The sequence below is a fragment of the Diospyros lotus genome, chromosome 15 (assembly GCF_014633365.1).
Source record: "Diospyros lotus cultivar Yz01 chromosome 15, ASM1463336v1, whole genome shotgun sequence".
Classification (NCBI taxonomy): Eukaryota; Viridiplantae; Streptophyta; class Magnoliopsida; order Ericales; family Ebenaceae; genus Diospyros; species Diospyros lotus.
In genome coordinates, this window is record NC_068352.1 from 30235008 (window position 1) to 30258513 (window position 23506).

At 29.5% G+C, this 23506-nt stretch overlaps 1 protein-coding gene across 14 annotated transcripts in view; it reads right to left on the reverse strand.

The window, feature by feature from the left end:
* The window catches only part of LOC127791942 (nudix hydrolase 2-like), an 86189-nt gene that overhangs the window by 37170 nt on the left and 25513 nt on the right, over positions 1-23506 (reverse strand). The window contains exon 1 of one of the 14 annotated variants that reach the window (XM_052322161.1): positions 15185-15200. The exons of the other annotated variants lie outside the window; for them this stretch is intronic. The gene's annotated coding sequence lies outside the window, so the exon portion shown is untranslated. Of the gene's footprint in view, positions 1-15184; positions 15201-23506 lie in introns of those variants that run through there. 14 annotated transcript variants of the gene reach the window in all.

Genomic DNA, 23506 nt, shown 5'->3' on the forward strand with positions numbered 1-23506 from the left:
AAATTTTATTTAATTCATTATCATTTCTCATAGTCAAATATAAAGCATATAAATTACATAAACAACATAAGACACGACCTATATTCTCACTGCTCGTAATTATTATTGACCGACAACCCTTCCACCAGTATCACTTTCCCTTTCTTAGATCTCGAATCATCTGTTAGGTTAGTGGGAGTGAAGGGGGTGAGTCCGAGAACTCAGTAAGGGCAATATGCAATACAGTAAATTAATGAGTATGACATCATAGATAAAAATGAAGTGCAGCGTACATGTAAGCCTGTCCACCACACCTATCTCAGGCTCTAGGTGGCCGCTAGTGGTTTCATCTATAACCCCGTCCTAGGACCCTCTCAGTCAACAGTCCACTACCCTATGTCAAGACACTTTCTCAATATCTTATACAAATCATGACAAAAGAAATTTACACGCAAAGCATATTAAACCCTTAGCTTAATTCGTTTGGTGATTAACTCTGTATGTTGCACAAGCTGGTAACATACTCGCAACACCTTTATCACAATTATACATAAGGCTAAGTAATTTATTAACTAATCGCAAATTAAATTTACTAATTTAATTAATTCCAAATATTATCTACTAATTTAATTTAACTAACTAACTAATTAACTAATTAATTAATTAAAACAAACGAATTACTTTAATTAACTAAGTAAACTTAATTACCTTAGTAGTGTCGAATTCCTCCTCTTCACCTCACGGAGCTTTATCTTCACTTAATGCCTTAACTCCATGGCTGTGTTGCCTATTTATAGGCTTGGCCGTCCCTTGTTTTCTCCCAAAATCCATGGTATAATCCATGGTTTTTAATCCTCAATTTCTAGGCTGGTAATTACCTTGGCCACTGCTCCCTTACGTGGTTGTAAATTGGCTTCACAAGAAGGGTATGAAAGTTGTGAAATGGAGGGGAAATTGGCAACTAGCAGAAACCAAAATCAAGGTTAATTGCTGCTGGACGCGTGGTTGCAACTTGGCAGCTTCTTGGGCTTCAATTTGACGCTGAAACGGCGCCATTTTACTCCATTAATTTGCTGGAAAATTCTAGCTTTCTTCCCCAAAATCTGCCTTCAAAATTTTTTCCTATTCTTGGATTGAACCCATGGCCAAAGAGAAGTTCCTGTGAGTGCACAACCAGCTTGGCTGAAAGCCCTTTCAATTCCTTGCTTGCTTTTATTATATTTTCTTTGGTTGTTACTTAATAATATTCCAAAATTTCCAGCATCTTACACGTCCCAAGATTTGAACCTTCCAACACTCCATGCACATTTGCACTTCCCACCTTTAAGCTATGAGCTCGCTTATTGCTTTATCCTACCTAACTTAATTTTATATTAATTAAGTGCTCAATTTTTCTCACTTTGTACTCAACCCAAGAAATATCATAATTTCTTATTTACTTCCCTTATTCAAACACATTAAATTTAAAATTATTTTTCTAAAAAAAAACAAATATACTCATAAATCACCTTCAACGCACCAAATCACATATTATTTGTTTTTATTATTTTATATTTTTTTTTCAAGGTCAATGATATTACAGTCGTTATGTAGTGAGGTATTTAGGATAACCCCTCAAAATTTCGCTCTTCGTCAATGAGAGTTGAAGTTGAGTAGACTATATTGGTGCTTTAGATCAAGAGTCAAAATTTTTTCATTTTCGAGCTCAAGTTAAATGGTCGATGAAAGAGGATTAGTGTTTCCATTTCTTATTTCAAACTATGATGGCTCGGTGTAATAATCATCATATCCTTAGCCTCTAGATGTCAAATGGCTCGATGACAAAGTCTAAGGAAAAGGTACATAATAGAGGTGTCCTGCTACCAACACCTCCTAGGAGGTAGTAATCGTGTGGCAAGTTTACAACCTGATGAAATTGTTCCCTTTGTGGATAGGCAACTAACTTAGGATCGATAGATAGGGCTTAATATAATTGTGACCCCTAACTAAGTCAAGCAATCCCTTATAAAACTCACTAATCTATTTTATTCCAATCCTTATAAATCAAGTTACATTAATTAAAAATCATTAGTGGTATCAAACCTACGTTTGATATTTATTGGGCGTAAGCTTACACTATGGCCAATGCATTCTGCTCATCCATTCCAATTTCAACTTTAAACGACGACAATTATGATTTTTGGTTCCGGGTGTGGGGGCGCTTGAGGTAAGCGATTCACCTTTTGGGACAACTATGATTTTTGGTTTATCAAAATAAATGCCTATTTTTGTGCCCAAAATTTGTGGGATGTCGTTAATAATGGGTACACTATCCTAGACGATATTTTCACCTTATCTGCACCACAAAAGAAGGAACTAAAAGAGAATCAACACAAAGATTCTCTAGTTCTCCTAGCTCTACAAATGAGCCTGATCGATGAACACTTTTCGAGGATCATGGGAGCAGAAACTACAAAAGTGGCTTGGGATAAGTTGCAGGAGGAGTTCAAAGGCAGCGACATGGTACGAACTTGTAAACTTCAAACTTTGTGAAGAAGTTTGAAAAATCTAAAAATGAAATATTGTGAGACTGAAAAACAATATTACTCTAGAGTTGATGAAATGGTAAATCAAATCAGAACTTATGGAGATGAAATTTCTTAAAAGAAAATTGCTGAAAACATTCTAATTACGTGCACAGAAAAATATGACCCAATTATTGCAACCATTAAGGAGACTAAAGCAAAGTCATCAACCATTAAGGAAGTCTTTTCTATGCCTCCTTCAAAGTTGCTGCAAAAGAAAAGTTAGATACGTGGTATTTGGACAGTGGCTGCAATAATCACATGCCAAAAGATGAAAGTATTTTCTATAGCCTTGATAAAACGAAAACAAAAATAAAAATTAAAAATGGTGATTTTTTGGAGGCAATTGGAAAAGGCACTATCGCTATTAACACAAAAAAGGGCAAGAAATATATTAAGGAAATACTCTTGGTTCCTAGCTACTATAGACCAGAACATTCTGAGTGTTGGTCAAATGATGGAAAAAATGTTACTTTCTACATTTTGAAGGGAATTCTTGTACAATTTATGACAATCAAGATAAATCCTAAATAATTACAAAAGTTAAAAAGAGGGAAAATCAATATTTTCCCATTTAATGGAGATACACAAATAGCGTGGTAATGGCAATGCAAGTGGATGAGTCATGGCGATGGCACAAAAGATTTGGACACAAGTCCACAGATTAAAGATTTTACAACAAAAGAAATTGATGAGAGATTTACCAACTATAAAAGAGATTGACGGTGTTTGTGAAGGGTGTGTAACACCCCAACCTACTTAGAGCGTTTCATGTCTTAGGGAATTTAGGATTTTTTTTTTTTTGGCCAAATTACATCATTCTCGAAATTCCCTTAGACCTATCTAATGTTCTGCGAAATAATTTATACACTAGGTATAAATAAAATCTTATAAAGTTGAAGCTGAAATCAAACCTGATCATAGCATTTCATATATAACACTTATTACAAAGTTTTCACGATACATAGGCCCCGTTTGTTGCAGCTTAATTAAATAAATTATAGTTTCTAGCTTCTTAGATTATAGCTTCTAAAACTTAGAATAAGTTGTGAATCTATTTGTTACAGCTTCTTATTAGAAATTGTAGTTAAGTAGTTGTGGTGTTTGATATCATAAGCTATAAAATAACTTATTTTTGTATAATTGTCCATAATACCCTTAGTAGTTATAGAATGATAATTTAAAAATTAATTAGTGTATATATATAAGTTTTAAGTGTTATAAAAAAATTAATTAGAGTATAGAGAGAGAGGAAGAAATTAGAAAATGCAGATGGCGGTGGAGAAGAAAAATCCATGATTGCGTAGACAAGAGGGTAATTCTTTGTTAAAAATAAGGACAAAATTGTCACAAAAATGTAATTATTTAAACAGAAGTTGTAAAAGATGGGGTATCCCAGCTTTGAAAAAGCCAGCTTCTACCCCTTCTAAAAGCTAGTAGAAGATATAAGTTAGAATTCTATAAGTTACAACAAACACTACATCTCAACTTTTTTGAAGCTAGAAGTTAAAAGTTACAGCTTTTAAGCTGCAACAAACAGGCCCATAAGCTTCTAAAAATAATTTAATACATAATACTTGAAATATTTGTGCTATAACATAACATGGTACACTTGCTCATTCCTCGACGTCTCGCATCGTTACACATCTTCGACTTCCGTACTATTACTGCAAGTTCCGACTGAAACATTGAATATTCTAGGGGCAAAACCTGAATTAGATGATAAACTATCTAAGTAAGGGTACAAAATGTTTTAACATGTGTACGTGTATCAATGTCTTACTCATCGTAGGTGTTAATTGCATCCTTCATGCTACCTACCATTTTTACGGCCACCTCTTTCGAAGCCGGAGTGTATGGGGGTACCCTTAGTACAGTAACGGTGCTAGTTCGTACTCCCTACGGCCACGATACATGTGATAAGTGATATCGACATGTACATATACATTTCATAGCATGTCATGTGTGCAGTCTACGTGATGGATACATATTGGAGCATGTCAATAAGATGTAAGCATTCCTAAAGATCGGATTTAAACATAAGCATTTATAACCGTACCGAACTTATAACAGTACGCTTACCTTTCACAAATTAAGTTATCTCAATAAGCGTGACGACCTCGATAAACGTGTTGAGCGAGTTATTTCTCAATCCTCGTGCCCCAATGATTCCTAAAACATTAAATTTATTCTAGAATATTAATTTACTATTTTTCTCACAATTTCTCCTTATTTTCTCAAAAATTCATAATAAATATCTAAACCCTCATTTAATCCAATTTTTCCTTACTAATATTCTCAAAATAACATTGCTAGTCTTCTGGAATTTTCTTGAAATTTTTTAGATTAAATTCCTATTTTTTCTTATTTTCATAATAACAAAATTATTTAAATAAATAATTAATTTAGTATTTTCCAGAAAGTTTTTCACAAAATAAGACATAAAAGAAATTCTAGATTTTCTGGAATTTTTTCATAAATTTTTTACAAAACTTTTCCCGTTTTCTTTTATTTTACTTCTTTTCTTTTCTTTTTCTTTTCTTTTCTTTTCCACTTGGTGCACACGTGCAGCCACGCGCCTGACCTGGTTCCTTTTCTTCGATGGTTGCCTTGTCGCTGGCGACCCTCCGACTTCTCCAACCTTCAAAAAAGCCCTCTATCCCCCTAAATCCAACCCCCAACCCGAAAATAGCCTTAAAATTTTGGAAAAACAATTGAAAATACCTCGATTTGGCGTTTGAAGGCGCGGCTCCGATGGTTGCGCGATTTTCCAGCGATTCTCGATATTCTTTTTCCTCTGTTTTGTTGACCACCAAATGCTCCAAAAATCTTGCTCACGATGCAAGGATTAGAACCCCACTCACCAAGCTCTTAAACACTACCCAAACACTCGATCTATGAAGTAAAATTTTCGATGCAAAGGGGTAGCTCGAACGCAGCTATTTATAGCCAAAATCCGTAGCGAACTGTCCCATCAAGGGCAGCCACGCGTCCTAGAAGCCATCCCGACGTCCATTGAAGCATTAAAGGCCTCCCTCACCTTTGGTACCTTGTTGCAGGCGTGGCCATAGCATGGCCACGCGCCTGCTTCGATTTTTTGTTGATTTTTTATTTTTTTTATATAATATAATATACATATATACGTACATACAATTTTATCATATATAATATACATATATACACACAACAATATAAAAAAAATCCTAATTTTAATATATAATATAATTTCTGGTATTTTAACTATATACTTTATGCAATGAATTTAATTACAATATAAATAAATATACCTTACCCTATTAAATTTACCGATAAACACTAAAATTCTATTAATTCTCTAGGGTCTTAAAAGATCAAAATTACGATTATTATTTATAGTGTCTTAGGGTATTACAGGGTGTCTATTCGGGATGAAACAACATCAGCAACCATTTCCACCAGGTAAATCCTGGAGATCTAAGGAGCCATATATTGGAGCTAGTTCATACAAATGTCTGTAGTCCAATGTGTGCACTCCATCACATGAACAAAGCAAGTACTTCATTCTCTTTATTGATGACTACACTCAATGATGTGGGTGTATTTTATACGAGAAATATCACAAGTTGCAGAAATTTTCAAAAAATTTAAAGCTCGTTGCAAAAAACAAAGTGGTCACTAGATAAAGACTCCAAGGATTAATAGAGGAAAATAGTACACCTCTAATGAGTTCAATAAGTTTTGCAATAATACAGTATATATTGCAGTCCAGTTTTTGTTTCTTTAAATGAATTCTTAATGAAGAATGAAGATGAGTGTTTGTGCAATAGTGTTAGTGTTACCCTTGGAAGCCATAGCCAGATATACAGGTGATCTCGGGGTCTCAACTCTCCAGTAGTCAACCACATATATATTCTGAAAGTTTCATATATATATATATATATGTATCATGTATGTGCATGACCATGTGTGTGCGTGCATGTATATGTATATAATTGATTGCATGGCCATAATTTATGTGTGTGTTCGTGTGTATATCTGTACGAACTTGTAATATGGGACGAATATTTTGCTGGTGTACGTTGTGGAGGAGGAAGGAATATTCAACGCCGCGGTGACTGGCGAGGAATGGGGGTTGACCTACGAAGAAGAAAGTGAGAAGAAGAAGAAGAAATCAAGAGAAAGCAAAAGTGAACACCGCAGTGAAGAGTTGTTGCCATGATAGATGACAGTCACCTTTAACAGATGGCCCTAACGTCGTTGTCACCGCTCACCACCAACGTGAAGTGCCCCTAACATTATACTTTTTTAAACACTAAAATTGATCCTTACCATTATTATATTATACTTTTTTAAACACTAAAATTGATTCTAATTAATTATAATTGTTCTAAACCTGTGGATACGTAATGACGAGTACGGTGTATCCATAATGGCTTTGCCCAGAAGGTGCAAAAGCTCGATCTACACTACACTCGATTCGCATGAGCCGAGCATCTTCCAAGCAAGATTTGGCATGACCAGAGTCCTTCACGTCCAAGGGAAATGCTCAAGTAATGGGTTATTCTCAAAATTAATTTTTATAAAATAATAAAATTTATAATAAATTTCTTTAAAATTTATAATAACGGGTAGATTTGTTATTAATTTTACAGATCTAGTATTAACTTTTAAATAAGACTATTGACATAAATCCGAGTTGTGTACCCGGGTAGATCCACCCATAACAAATTTCAGATCCAGTGCCAGATCCAAATCCAGACTTGAATCTAGATTTGCAACCACTATATGCAATTGCAGAAGAAACAACTACCAATGGCAATTGAACACATGGGTAGATGGTTTTTTGGCAGCCTCTCGTACATCCATTCACTTGAGATACATAAAAGAAAATGGAAGTCTGGAAGATACTCTAAAGAATTCCAAATCAACTCTATGTGTGTGTGTGACTCTTAGATTGTGGATACAAATGATATCCACTGTGATTTCATTTACACCAATAATAACTCAACCAATTGATCATATATCTGTTGTGCAACCAGGTAAAATTGGTTTGATTTAACATCTCATTTGGTTTCATTTATCCAAGACTAGTATCTTTTCTGGTTAAGAAATTGATGTATATTTCTTTGTTAAACGAAGCATATACATAATATATAGATACACACAGTGTTGAGACTGCAAAACAATATTACTCTAGAGTTGATGAAGTAGTAAATCAACTCAAAACTTATGGAGATGAAGGCTGCATTCTCTTTACTGTTTTCAAGTCATTTTTAGTTTTTAATTTTCTAAAATAATGAAAACGCGTTTTCTGTATTGTTTTTAAAAATATATTTTTGAAAACAAAAAAAAAATTATGAAGAAAACTCAAAATAACAAAAAATTGTTTTGAGTGTTTTCATTCAAAACAAACATTAAAGTCAAAACATATTTATTTATTCATATTTTATTATTATAATAGAAAAAAATATTACAAAATTCATTAATTTTAAAATGTATATTTTTTAATAATATATTAACATTAAATATTTTTAATTTATTAAATAATCAAATTTATTGAATAAAATATCATTAAAAAATTATTTTCAAAATTTTATAAAGAACGCATTTTCTAATTTTCTATTTTAAGAAATAGTTTTTCAAAATAATAAAGAGAACACATTTTTAATTTCTAAAAATAGACTACCAAAACAAAAAACTGAAAATGAATTCAAAACTCAAAACTGAAAATTGAAATGCAAAGAAAACATGGTCCAAATTTCTAAAAAGAAAATTGCTGAAAAATTCTAATTAATTACATGCACAGAAAAATATGACCCAATTGTTGCAACCATTAAGAAGTCTAAAGATATAAACAAATTAACAGCTGCAGAATTAATGGGTTCACCAGAAGCTCATGAACAATTAGAAAAAGGCATTATGAAATTGACACGGATAATGCCTTTCAATCTAAAGTTAATATGCAGCCTCAAAAATTTAAAGAAGGTGGTAGAAAATTTAAAGAAAATTTTAGAAAATAGAGAAAGTGAGGGAAAACAAGTTGATAATAATGGAAAGAATTCTCGATGTGGAATTTGTAAAATTAAGAAAAAGTCACGTGGAGAAGGACTATTGGTTTAAAGGAAAACCATAGTGCGGAAATTGTAAAAAATTTAGGCTGCGTTCTCTTTACTTTTCAATTTTCAGTTTTGAATTTTGAATTCATTTTCAATTTTCTATTTTGGTAATCTATTTTTAAAAAATTGAAAACGTGTTCTCTTTGTCATTTTAAAAAACTATTTTTCAAAACAGAAAATTAGAAAATACGTTCTCTTTAAAATTTTGAAAATAATTTTTTAATGATATTTTATTCAATAAATTTGATTATTCAGTAAATTAAAAATATTTAATATTTATACATTATTAAAAAAATATCTATATTTTAAAGTTAATGAATTTTGTAATATTTTTTTCATTATAATAATAAAATATGAATAAATAAATAAATAAATGTGTTTTGAGTTTTGAATTTGTTTTGGATGAAAACACTCAAAATAACTTTTTGTTGTTTTGAGTTTTCTTTATAATTTTTTTTATTTTCAAAAATACATTTTTAAAAACAATAAAGAGAACGCGTTTTCATTATTTTAAAAAATTAAAAATTAAAAATAACTTAAAAATAACAAAGAGAATACAACCTTAGACACGAAGAAAAGTCTTATTGTTTAAAGTAAAGTCATCAAGCTAATTTTTCTGGAGAGAATGATTTAGAAGGAAGTCTCTTCTATGTCTCCTGCAAAGTTGCTGCAAAAGAAAAGTTAGATACGTGGTATTTGGACAATGGCTGCAATAATCACATGACAAAAGATAAAAGTATTTTTTGCACCCTTGATAAAACGAAAACAAAAATAAAAATTGGAAATGGTGATTTTTTGGAGGCAACTGGAAAAAAGACACTATTGCTATTAACACGAAAAATGGTAAGAAATATATTAAGGAAGTACTCTTGGTTCCTAGCTAGTATAGACCGGAATCTACTAAGTATCTGTCAAATGATGAAAAATTGTACTCTCTACATTTTGAAGGGGATTCTTATACAATCTACGACAATCAAGATAAATCCCTAATAATTGCAAAAGTCAAAATGTTAGAAAATGAATTTTTCCCATTCAATGGAGATATGAAAATAGCGTGTAATGGCGCGCAAGTGAATGACTCATGGCTATGGCACAAAAGATTTGAGCATTTCCATTTCCATGGATTAAAGATTCTACAATAAAAGAATATCATGAGAGATCTACCAACTATAAAATAGATTGACGATGTTTGTGAAGGGTGTTTTCTTGAGATGAAACAACATCAACAACCATTTTCATCAGGCAAATCTTGGAGAGCGAAGGAGCCATGGGGGTTAGTTCATACAAATGTTTACAGTCCAATGCACACTCCATCATATGAACAAAGCAGGTACTTCATTTTCTTTATTGATGACTACACTCAAATGATGTGGGGTCTATTTTTTACGAGAAAGATCACAAGTTCTAAAAATTAATTTTCAAGAAATTGAAAGCTCGCTTTAAAAAACAAAGTGGTCACTACATAAAGACACTAAGGATTCATAGAGGAAAAGAGTATACCTCTAATGAGTTCAACAAGTTTCTGCGAAGACGATGGGATGGAGCATAAGCTTACAATGGGATAGGCAGTTGAGCAAAATGGTGCATTAGAAAAAAAGAACAGAATTGTAATGGAGGTAGCAAGATCTATGCTAATGGAGAAAGGTCTTCCAAAAACCTTCTGGGCAGAAGTCGTAAGCATTACAGTCTACCTTAACCAGATGTCCAAAAAAAGTTGTGAAAGATAAGACACTGATCGAAGCAGGGAGTAGACAAAAGCCATCAGCAAGAAAAATATTTTTTAACGACGGGATTTTTTCATCGCTAATTAGTGACAGGTTACGACAGAATAGTTGTCACTAAATTTTTGCAACGGATTAGCCACAGTTTATTCCATTGTTAAATTTTTTTAATTTAGCGACGGAATGACCCATCGCTAAATAATTTTTAATATTTTTAAAATTTACAATGGATACGCCCATCGCTAAATAATTTTCATAATTTTAATTTTAAAATATAATTTTTAATTTAAAATTTTTATTAAATTTGTTAATTTAGTGATAAAAAAATTTCATCTCGAAAAGAAAAGAAAAGAAAATTTTAATTTAAGATAATTTATTGCGGAATAATTTTGTCACTAAATGGGAAAATATTTAATTAAAATTAAAATCTTTTAGCGACTGAATTATTTCATTGCAAAAAGAAGATAAAATTAAAATTTAATTTAAAATAATTTAGAGATGAATAATTCCATCGTTAAATGGGAAAAAATTTAAATCCTTTAAGTTAAAATTTAATTTAAAATTATTTAGCGACAGAACAAATCCATCGCTAAATGGAAAAAAAATTAAATTAAAATTTTAATCTTTTAGCCATCGAATTCCTTCATCGTGAAATTTAAAGAAATTAAAATCTAAATTATAAGTTTTAGTGGCAAATTATTCCGCTGCTAAAATGTAAAATTCATAAAATATTTAAATTAAATTTAAAATCTCATTTGACAAAGAATTTTTTCATATTTAAAGGTAGAATATTTTATATTTAAATTCAAAAGTAGTGACCGAATATTTTATTGTTAAATTACAAAATTAATAAAAAATAAAATTACAAATTAAAATCAAAATAGGGACTTAATTTTTCGCCACTAATACAATAACTTATAAAACTTCCATTTGAATTAACAACAAAATATAATTAATAAACATTAAAATTAAAATTAATATCCATTTGAATTAGCGACGAAATATTCCATCTGCATTCAAATACAAAACACACAAAGAAGTCCATATTCAAATATAAGGCAAAAACCAAAAAAAAAAAAAAAAAAATCGTATATAAGACAAATACAAGTAAAACATATCTGGATATAAGACACAAAGAAGAAAACATATCTAGATATAAGACATAAACATATATTTGCATATTTGGATATCATGGAAGTCACTTGATTATTGTTTATTTGTACAAAAATGACAAATAAACTTAGAGTTAGTTACAAAATTTGTTAAATTTTGAAGATATTTTCTATCAACTATTTAGAATTATTTATTTACAAAATTATTTCTCTAACATATAAATTGTAAATATTTTTTTTCCCGCTAGTTTAACATTAAATTGGAGTTTAATAATATTATTTATATATATTTTTTGTTTATTTAGTATAAATATATAATTTCTATAGTATTTTTGATTTATTATATATATATAAATTAATTGTTTTATTCGAATAAAATCTCAATTCCAGCGACAATTTTATTAGATATCTTACAATTAGAATCCATGTTTTTTTTATCTAGTTCATCCACCATCGTGAACCCCATTTAGATTCAAACATGTTACACTTTTTAGTTATTGGGAGAACCCAAGTATTTTATTTCGAATTCAGGAAATAACTCTTAGAGATCTTTTTTTTTTTTTGAAATATTGATTGCTTGTTGAACCCTTTGAATTGCATGAAAGTAGGATACTCCAAATTCAAAATTTTGTTTATTATTTATATATATTATTTTATGTTTATTATTGAGTATAAAATATATTTTTCTCTATATATATAACATTTAAGTTTTATGATTTTTTAAAAAATATTTGAAATACTTTTTTAAATTTTTTGATTTTTTTTTTTTAAAAAAATAGCGACGGGCATCTTCTTATCGCTAAACCCAATCCTCCTTCTTGTTTAGTGATGGACATCTACCAGTAGCTAAACCCTCCCCCTGCCCCCTTCCCCCCTTTCTAGTTTATTGACGAGCATCTTCCATTTGCTAAACCCTCCCCCACTTGCCCCTTCCTTTTCCTTTCCCTTTCCCGTTTAGATGCTTGTCACTAAATAGCGATGGAAAGATGCCCGTCGTTAACCCCTTCGACACCTCCTTTTCCCACCCATGCCCTTCCCCCCACCTTTGAATTTTCCCCCTCCCCTTCCCCCATTTTCTATACTCTTTGTCTCCCCTCTCTTCCCCCTCTACACCTCCAGCCTCACATTTAAAGTTCTGTTTCATTTTTTTTTTTTTTGTGGAGTCTACATTTAGAAGATACAAGTATCACCAAAATTTTTAAGGAAAATTTTTTTTTTCTCTATACATTATATTTTTAGTATTTTGTTATTTTAACTTTTAAATTCATCTTTGAATGTTTTTTAGATGAAAAATGTCCATGTTAGTTTAAATGAAAAATACCCATGTTATTTATATTATTATTTATTTTACATTTATTTAGTTGCATAGTCTGTATATATTATTGTGTATTGTGTATATATTATTGATGATTTAAATCAGATAAAAAAATTAGAAATATTAATTATACATAAAAAATAAAATGAATATACAATTTATTTGTAAAAATTGTTTTTAAGTAGTTATTTATTAAATATATTATAATAATTTTAAATAAAAGCTTATTAATTATTTGTATTTTAATTAGTTCTCATTTGTATTTTAAATTAAGAAGTACAAATATAATTTTATAAATATTGTTGTCGAGTTAGTTATTTAGTAAATATAATTTTAAAATTAAAAATACAAATATAATGTTATAAATATTGTTGGTGAGTTAGTTATTTTAATTAATTAATTAAAATAAATTGTTAATTATCAAAAATTTATTTATATATATTTATATTAAATATATATAAAAATGTACATTCAAATTTTATTTTTTATAATTTATATTTTTTTATATATTTTATTATTATTTTATTTACATTTAAAATTTTATTTATTTATTTATTTTTTATCGGAAGGATTCCCTTCGCTGATCAGCGATGGGGATGCTAAATTATGTTGAATCCATTACTGAATCCATTCGTTGCTAAATTATGTTGTTAAAATTTAGCGACACCAATTTTAGTGACGGAATTTTTAGTTTTAGCGACAAATTTTTCTATCGCTAAAAGCTGAATTTTTTGTAGTGAGAGTGTTTGGCTGCATCTGCTATGTTAATATTCCAGAAGAAAAATCAGGGTAAACTCAACAAGAAGACTGTGAAAAGAATCTTCTTAGGCTATAACACTCAATCAAAAGGCTATCGAGTCTATAGCTTGAGAACAAAAAAGCTAATTATCAGTCGAGACGTAAGGTTTGATGAAGGTGTCAACAACAATTGGGAGACTGGGCAAATTGAAAGGAAAAATCCTAGCATTCCAATACTATCAAAAGCATAAGGTAAGGCTAGTAGTGAAAGGATACACACAACAATTTGGAGTCGACTATAATGAGACATTTGCTCCAGTAGCATGACTCGACACTATAAGGGCATTGATAGCACTTGCTACACAAAAGAAGTGAAAGATCTATCAACTAGATGTTAAGTCAACATTCTTAAATGGCCACCTCGAAAAAGAAATCTACGTGGATCAACCTCAAGGATTTGTGATTTGAGAACAAGAAGACAAGGTTCTCAAGCTAAAGAAATGGGTTAAAACAAATTCCAAGAGCCTGGTATAGCAGAATCGACCGTTGCTTCATAGAACAAGGATTCATGATGAGCAATAGTGACCCAATACTGTACATCAACACCCAAGGCCCGGATGACACTCTCATTGTCTCCTTATACGTTGATGATCTTATTTATACAAGAAACAATGAGAAGATGATCAAGGATTTCAAAGAAGACATGATGAAGACATTCGAGATGACTGACTTGGGATTGATGCACTACTTTCTTGAGATAGAAATAAGTCAAAGGGAAGATGGGATCTCCATCTCACAAAAGAAATATACAGAAGGTCTCATATAGAAGTGCAAGATGGTATAGCAACTTCACTAGACAACAAGAAGGCACTAATGAAGGAAGATGGTACACCGAAGGCAGATAACACAGTTTATCAAAGTCTCATTGGAAGTCTACTTTATCTGACGACTACAAGACCAGATATCATGTACGCAACTAGCTTATTATCAGGGTTCATGCAGAGTCCAGGCCAAGTTCACCATGGAGCAGTTAAGAGAGTGCTTAGATATCTACAAGGAGCAAAGAACTATGGCATATGATAGAAAAAGGATGCACTGCCTCTTGGAGCCTACATATAGGTATAATGTCCTCACATTGTGTGTAAGTGAACAAGCGACATCACTTGTGTTTACAAACACGAAGCCAGCGTCCACTATCTATATTTTAAATAAATTTCAGACCTTTTTCTCCCAACTTATCTTGTTCACCAAATTAACCTATATAGTCCCACTATTTCTGTCTTCACAAGTTAGTCCCTTATAAAACTAACTAATCCATTTTATTCCAATCCCTATAAATCAACTTACATTAATTAAAAACCATCAATCTTAAACCTTGTCGACGTAATAATACAATATTGCAGTCTAGTTTTTGTTTCTTTAAAAGATTTCTAAATGAAGAATGAAGATGATTGTCTGTGCAATAGTGTTATTGTTACCCTTGGAAGCCATAGCCAGATATACAGTCTCAACTCTCCAGTAGTAAACCACATTCTGAAAGTTTCTTATATATATATATTTATCATGTATGTGCATGTCCGTGTGTGTGTGTGTGTGTGTGTATATATTTGATTGCATGGCTATAATATATGTGTGTGTTCGTGTTTTTATCTGTACCCACTTGTAATATAGGACGAATATTTTGCTGGCGTTGTGGAGGCGGAAGGAATATTCAACGCCGCGGTGACTGGCGAGGGATAGGGGTTGAGCTACGAGCGAACAGGACGACTCGGCGGCTCGTCAATGCCGGCGCTGTATACGTCGGTAACGTTTTGACCGGTAATGTTAATTGGCAATAACTACAATTGGTTCCTCTTCGAAAAACGAACAGTATATACAGAGTGATTGGGTTCGCCTGTTTCCTCGCGAACAGCTGGTTTTTCAATCTTAGGAAGGAAAATGCATCCGATTCGCAGCCAAGGATCAACGTAGCAGCTGCCAGCCCCTCCTTTCAATGGGTCCTGGTCGTTCAATATAAACCAGTGATTAGAGGCGGCTCAACCAACTTGTGAGGCTTAGGCAAAAAACTTTATCGGGGTCTTCTCAGAGTATTATTTTTTTTATAAAAAAATAAATAATACATATATTTAAAAAAAATCTATTATTTTATTAAATTAAAAATAAAAATAATTAAAGTTCAATCAATTACAAAATACGATAATCTGATAGTGAATTTTTAACTAAATATAATATCTGAAAGATAAAAAAAAGTCGAACAACCTGCTATAATAAATAAAAAATAATAAAACTAATTTTTCCTTAAAACTCTAAAAAGATCTGTGCAAATCGAGTAAAAAACTATCCTGATTCTCTTATAGAAGAAAACAAAACAAAGTATTAAATTGATTTCATTAAAAAGATAAAGTTTACTAGCAATGAGCCAATTTTCGTTTTATAAATATGTATTGAATTATGTTCAGTTTTATGTAAGGAAAATACTATTGGTATATTTCAACCTACACATTGGGCTACAAAATGTAACTCAAATGACAAAAATACCCTTACTCTATTGCAAAATTGCACAATTGTCCATTCCCTTACTCCAATAACTGCATCTCTCTCTCTTTCTCTCCTCACCCAACGACCCCATGGCCACCTCCTTTCTTTCCCTTTCCCATGGTTGCTTCCTACAACATCTTGTTGCCACATTTCTCTCGCTGCTATCGACTCACCATTGCGCTGTCTTACCTTTTGCGCGTTGATGCCACTGCATCCTCTTTTTTGGCGAAAAGAAAGATGTAGCGGTGGTTATTGCGTGAGAGGCAAGGTGGCGAGTCGAAGGCTCAATTGCTAGAAGCGACCATGAAAAGAGGAGAGAGAAGAAAGATGAGGTGGCCAAGGGAAAGGAAAGCAATTTTGCAATTGGTGTGACACTACAAAAAAATTGATTTTTAGCGGCGGTTTCTAAAACCGCCGCAAAAAATGAAATTTTGCGGCGGTTTACAAACCGCCGCAAAATACTATTTTAGCGGCGTTTTTTTTTTTACATTTTGCGGCGGTTTTCAAAAAATCGCCTCTAAATTTAGAAAATAATTAAATAATTAAAAAATAAAATTTAATTTAGCGGCGGTTTCTGAAAAACCGCCGCTAAATTCAAAAAATATTAAATAATTTAAAATTAAAATTAAATTAATATTTGCGGCGGTTTTCAAAACCGCCGCAAAATTCATTAAAAAATTTAATTTAGCGACGGTTTCTGAAAAATCGCCGCTAAATTCAAAAATTATTAAATAATTTAAAATTAAAATTAAATTAATATTTGCGGCGATTTTCAAAATCGCCGCAAAATTCATTAAAAAAATTAATTTAGCGGCGGTTTCTGAAAAACCGCCGCTAAATTCAAAAATAATTAAATAATTTATAATTAAAATTAAATTAATATTTGCGGCGATTTTTCAAAAACGTCGCAAAATTCATTAAAATATTTAATTTAGTTTTCAAAAAAGAAATTTCCCCCCAAAACTTGCATTAATAATTTACAATTAATACTTATTGTATTAATAATTTATATTTTATAATTTGCATTAATAATTTAAAATTTTCAATTACTTTGAAATAATTAGTAATAAAATTTTTCCCCAAAATTTGCATTAATGATTTACATTTAATACTTATTGCATTAATAATTTACATTTTGTAATTTGCATCTTTATATATATAAAAGAAGGATAGTTTTCGAAAAAGAAATTTCCCCCCAAAACTTGCATTAATGATTTACAAATAATACTTATTGCATTAATAATTTGTATTTTGTAATTTGCATTAATAATTTAAAATTTTCAATTGTTTTGAAATAATAAATAGTAATAAAATTTTCTCCCAAATTAATGATTTGCATTTAGTACTTATTGCATTAATAATTTACATTTTGTAATTTACATCTTTATATATATAGAAGTAGGATAGTCTTCAAAAAAGAAATTTCCCCCCAAAATTTGCATTAATGATTTACATTTAATACTTATTGCATTAATAATTTACATTTTGTAATTTGCATCTTTATATATATAAAAGTAGGATAGTCTTCAAAAAAGAAATTTCCCCCCAAAATTTGCATTAATGATTTACATTTAATACTTATTGCATTAATAATTTACATTTTGTAATTTGCATCTTTATATATATAAAAGAATGATAGTTTTCAAAAAAGAAATTTCCCCCCAAAACTTGCATTAATGATTTACAAATAATACTTATTGCATTAATAATTTGTATTTTGTAATTTGCATTAATAATTTAAAATTTTCAATTGTTTTGAAATAATAAATAGTAATAAAATTTTCTCCCAAATTAATGATTTGCATTTAGTACTTATTGCATTAATAATTTACATTTTGTAATTTGCATCTTTATATATATAAAAGTAAGATAGTCTTCAAAAAAGAAATTTCCCCCCAAAATTTGCATTAATGATTTACATTTAATACTTATTGCATTAATAATTTACATTTTGTAATTTGCATCTTTATATATATAAAAGAAGGATAGTTTTCGAAAAAGAAATTTCCCCCCAAAACTTGCATTAATGATTTACAAATAATACTTATTGCATTAATAATTTGTATTTTGTAATTTGCATTAATAATTTAAAATTTTCAATTGTTTTGAAATAATAAATAGTAATAAAATTTTCTCCCAAATTAATGATTTGCATTTAGTACTTATTGTATTAATAATTTACATTTTGTAATTTGCATCTTTATATATATAAAAGTAGGATAGTCTTCAAAAAAGAAAATTTCCCTCAAAATTTGCATTAATGATTTACATTTAATACTTATTGCATTAATAATTTACATTTTGTAATTTGCATCTTTATATATATAAAAGAAGGATAGTTTTCAAAAAAGAAATTTCCCCCCAAAACTTGCATTAATGATTTACAAATAATACTTATTGCATTAATAATTTGTATTTTGTAATTTGCATTAATAATTTAAAATTTTCAATTGTTTTGAAATAATAAATAGTAATAAAATTTTTCTCCCAAATTAATGATTTGCATTTAGTACTTATTGCATTAATAATTTACATTTTGTAATTTGCATCTTTATATTATATATATAAAAGTAGGATAGTCTTCAAAAAAGAATTTTCCCCCCAAAACTTGCATTAATGATTTACAAATAATACTTATTGCATTAATAATTTGTATTTTGTAATTTGCATTAATAATTTAAAATTTTCAATTGTTTTGAAATAATAAATAGTAATAAAATTTTTCCCCAAATTAATGATTTGCGTTTAGTACTTATTGCATTAATAATTTACATTTTGTAATTTGCATCTTTACATATATAAAAATAGGATAGTCTTCAAAAAATAAATTTTCCTCCAAAACTTGCATTAATGATTTACAATTAATACTGATTGAATTAATAATTTGCATTTTGTAATTTGCATTAATAATTTAAATCTTTCAATTGCTTTGAAATGATAAGTAGTAATAAAATTTTCCCCTAAAACTTGCATTTAATACTTATTACATTAATAATTTACATTTTGTAATTTGCATTAATAATTTAAATCTTTCAATTGTTTCGAAATAATATATACTAATTATGTAAAATTAATAATAAATTTTAAATATACAAGTTTTTCAATGCTAATTGTTTTATATTAAATTTGCATGAATTTTATGAGAAATATTAATAGACAACTTAAACTATTAATTAAGTCATAGAAAAGTATCTATTTATTTAATATATTATTTTTATATCTTTATTCTATGTATATTTATATAATAATAAAATATGATAGTCAAATAAAGTATTTTGCCAAATGTCAATTATTAGGGTTGTCAAGTATTAGAGTTTTTCAATGCTAATTAATATTTAAGGTATCACATTTTTAAGACTATGAAAGAAATCAAAATTCATTTTTTTAAAATTTTGTTATTATTGAAAAAACTTATTCGTACTCATATTTAAGAGTTTTAATTTATATTTATAATTATAATATAATAAATAGAAAATAACGAACGTCTTTAAGTGAAAATATTATAGATTTTATAATATTTATTTATAAATAAATATAATATAATAAAAAAAATTTATAAGTATATTGAATTAAAAGTGTTCTCCATTAGCATATTGAATAGTGAATAATTAAGTAAACTTAAATTTTTTCAATATGATTAAAGATTAAAAAAATTATAATTATCAATTTAGTTAAAATTATTTAAAATAATAAATTTATTTTTTTATTTTTAAATTAAACTCTCCCACATATCACGCGGGTTCACCACTAGTTAAAAATTTAATTTAAAAAAATAAAAATAAAAATAAATTTAACAAAATTTTAATAATTTTAAAATATATATAATTTTTTTATTTTTAATAAATTAATTTAGTTAATTTAATTCAATTAATTTATTTTTAATTTATTCCTTTATTCTTTTAAAAAATGATAAATTAATTAATGTTTTTCTTTCTATATTAAAAAATATAAAATATAATTCTAAAAAATAGTGGTATATAATTTATATATGTAATTATATAACAAGAGAAGTTGGTAGATCAGGCGGTTTCAAGCATGCAATGGCATATGGGAGGTTGTGGGTTCGAAACTGGGGAAAGGGGGAGGTTTGAAATTTAATTTCCAGCCTCGCCACGTGGCGCGCGGATATGCGGCCACGTGGCTGGGCGGTGGGCAACCGTGTGGGCGCAGGCGGGTGAAAGAGTAAAATTTTTAATTTTATTTTAATTTTAGCGGCAGTTTTAAAAACCGCCGCTAAAATTAAAAATTTTTTTTTTTTTTAATTTTAGCGCTGCTAAAATTTAAAATTTTAATTTTTTTTAATTTTTTATTTTTTTAAAATTTTAATTTTTTTAATTTTTGCGGCGGTTGAAAAGCCGCCGCTAAAATAAAAAATTTTAATTTTTTTTAATTTTAGCGGCAATTTTTAAAACCGCCGTTAAAATTAAAAAAAACCGCCGCTAAATCACTGATTTTGCGGCGGTTTTAAAACCGCCGCAAAATCAGTGATTTAGCGGCGGTTATTCCAGCGGTTGGTCAAAACAGCCGCTAAATACTCCACGACGGCTGGTTCAGCGGCGGTTTTGAAAACCGCCGCTAAATGCCAGTTTTTTTGTAGTGTGAAGGCATTTTCTTCATTTGTCCAAGTTTTGGTAGCCCTTTATGTACAAGTAGCATGATTTTTTAAGTAAAATTAATTTTTTTAGACTTTTGAGATGCAAAATTTATCTAATATATCATGTTCAATAGATAATATAGCCAATCATTTCAATCTTTCTTATGTCATAGTTGACCTCAAATACGACTTTATCAACTTCAATTTTGAAAAATTTCTTTCTGCAGAAGCTATTGAAACTGGAATTGTTAATACTATTCTATAAGCAATATATGCATTCGAAAAATAATCGACTATTTTTATGTAAAAAAGAATTTCCATTGGACTATTTTTTTTCCTCTTGAAAAGTTTCTCTTAACATCTTAACTCTAAAAATAAATCTAAATCATCTATATGAGAAAGTGATAGAATGGAATTAAGTGCTATAGCGCACAACGAGAGGGGGTGAATTAGGTTAATTTTAAAAATGACTTGCAAAACTTGAGAAATATGAAATCTTTTTTAATGAAAGATTGATGTGTGAAACAAGTGAGGAATGAATAAGTGTTTGATAATAAAAAGAAATTAAAGAACATGAACACACAAGAACACCATGATTTATAATAGTTCGGTTTAACCAAACCTAGTCCATTACCTTCTCACTAAGTATTTTGAAATAAATCTACTAAAAACCCAGTACTTGAGCCAAATAGGTTCTCTAATCCAAAGACTAGGTATTACAACCTCCTACACACAATGAAAAATAGATTATTAGCTCTTGCTAGAAAATTCAATACAAATGTGAAAAGAGAGATTCTAAGAGTTTTACCTCTTAGTTATAGGTTCTCTCAATGAAATAAAAGTCTTAGGATGATATATCAACTGAATACAACTAAAGCCTTGCCAATAAAAATGAGAGAATACTAATTAAGCACAATAAAAGCTCTTGAGCACTTGGTAGATGAATAATAAAGTCTTCTAAACTCTTTAAATGAGCCACCAACCTCCTATTTATAGTTGATGGTGAGTAGAGAGACAACAATTGGACCATTGGTAGTGGTTGAGAGCTTAAATGTGTCCAAAAAACTACATGTTATGAGTTTTTGCGTAACAAACTGTTGACAGAAAAATGAGTTAATCAACAGATTGAAGCAAAATTGAAAAAATTTAGAGAAATAAACTTACTATCTGTCGACAAATTCATGTTTTTCAAAAACATGTATTCTGATTGTCAATGGAGTAATTGGAGATAGTCGATAGATGCTTGCTTTTTTGCTTCAAGCCAATGTTTGGAGAATATTTTTAAATTTAATTTTTTATTTTTTCAATCTTTTAATTCATGAGCAACAAATATATTAGAAAATACTTTAACTAACACTCTTGAAGCTTTGAGATCCAAAATGAATTTTTACCAAAATAATTTACTTAGAAATTATTCCTTGAAATTGATTTTTATTTTAGATACATAGATGACCTCTTTTCTTTATTTTGTCATTGTAAAAACTATGATCACAAGAGTAAAATATTAGAAAGTCCATCATATTTAAGTACATTTTCAGGATTCAAACAATACCCTTTTAAAACATCTTCATCCATTGATTTTAATTTCTTGAAATTGCATAGAAATCTATTTTTTTTTCTTATATTCCAAATTGCTCAACCTATTTCGAAGTGAAGAAATAACTTGATCAATCATGTAAATAAAATAATTAATTCTAAAGGATTCTTTAACATATTGTATTTTATCATCATCGACATATTCATCAAATTATTTTTTCCTATAAATCACAAATTTTTCACTAAATATGGGTCCTACTTCCATTTCATTTCCAAGTTTTTTGACAAAAACCATAGTAGATTGAAAATTTTCTCTATAAGTTTAAGAAAAAGAAAGAAGATCTTTTAATTGATTCATAGCAATGCCAATATGCATATCTTCACTTTGAAAACTCTTACTAACTCAATTAACAGCAAACAAAATATTATACTAGATAATTATGCCTAATAAAAATTCAAAATTCTCTAATTCATACATTGCAAGACATTTAGTTTTGTAATGACTTGCCATCCCAAGGCATGTCACTATTTTAGGATTTTATATATATATATATTTCTTGTAATAACATCTTGAAATTCATAAAATACCATATTTTAAAAAAATCCATAAACATAAATATTTAGCATTCCAAATGATAAACTAAGGAATGGTAAATTAAATACTTGCGAAAATAGAATCGAAATCTGATGTGATATTGTAATCGCAAAAGAAATCAAACCGTACAATATTGTTCTTAATAACCATAAACAAAACAATATCTAGCAGATAAAATAACATATAAATAGCTATAACATGCTATTTATTATCAAAATTCTCACAACTTGTCCTGGCACGAGTATAGGACCATTACATGACTGCGAGTACAATCACATCTCAGCAACCTCATTTCTTTTCCTTTTCCATTATTCGTCTCACTTGGAACGTTGAATATTTCTAAGACAAAGTCTAAACTAGAAGATGAATTTTCTAAATGAGGGTTTAAAATAATTTTTCATAAATGTATGATGTATGGGCATAAATCAACCGATGCCCTAGGGTAGCTTTGTTTATGAATGATACATGAACATGAATCAATCAATGCCTTAGGGTAGCTTTGTTAGCATCCTAGTTCTAGCACAGAACCCTCAATAGTCATCTTGGCAATCACACATAGCACGTGGCTGGGAGAGAGAAGGAAGGGGACACATGGTTGTAAGGGGAAGGAGGTGGGGGGAAATTGAAAAAGGGGAGAGGGAGAGAGTTTGGGGTTGGGAACATGCGGCTGGAGGAGGGAGGGGGGACACGTGGCTGTGGCGAGGGGGGTGTGTGGGGAA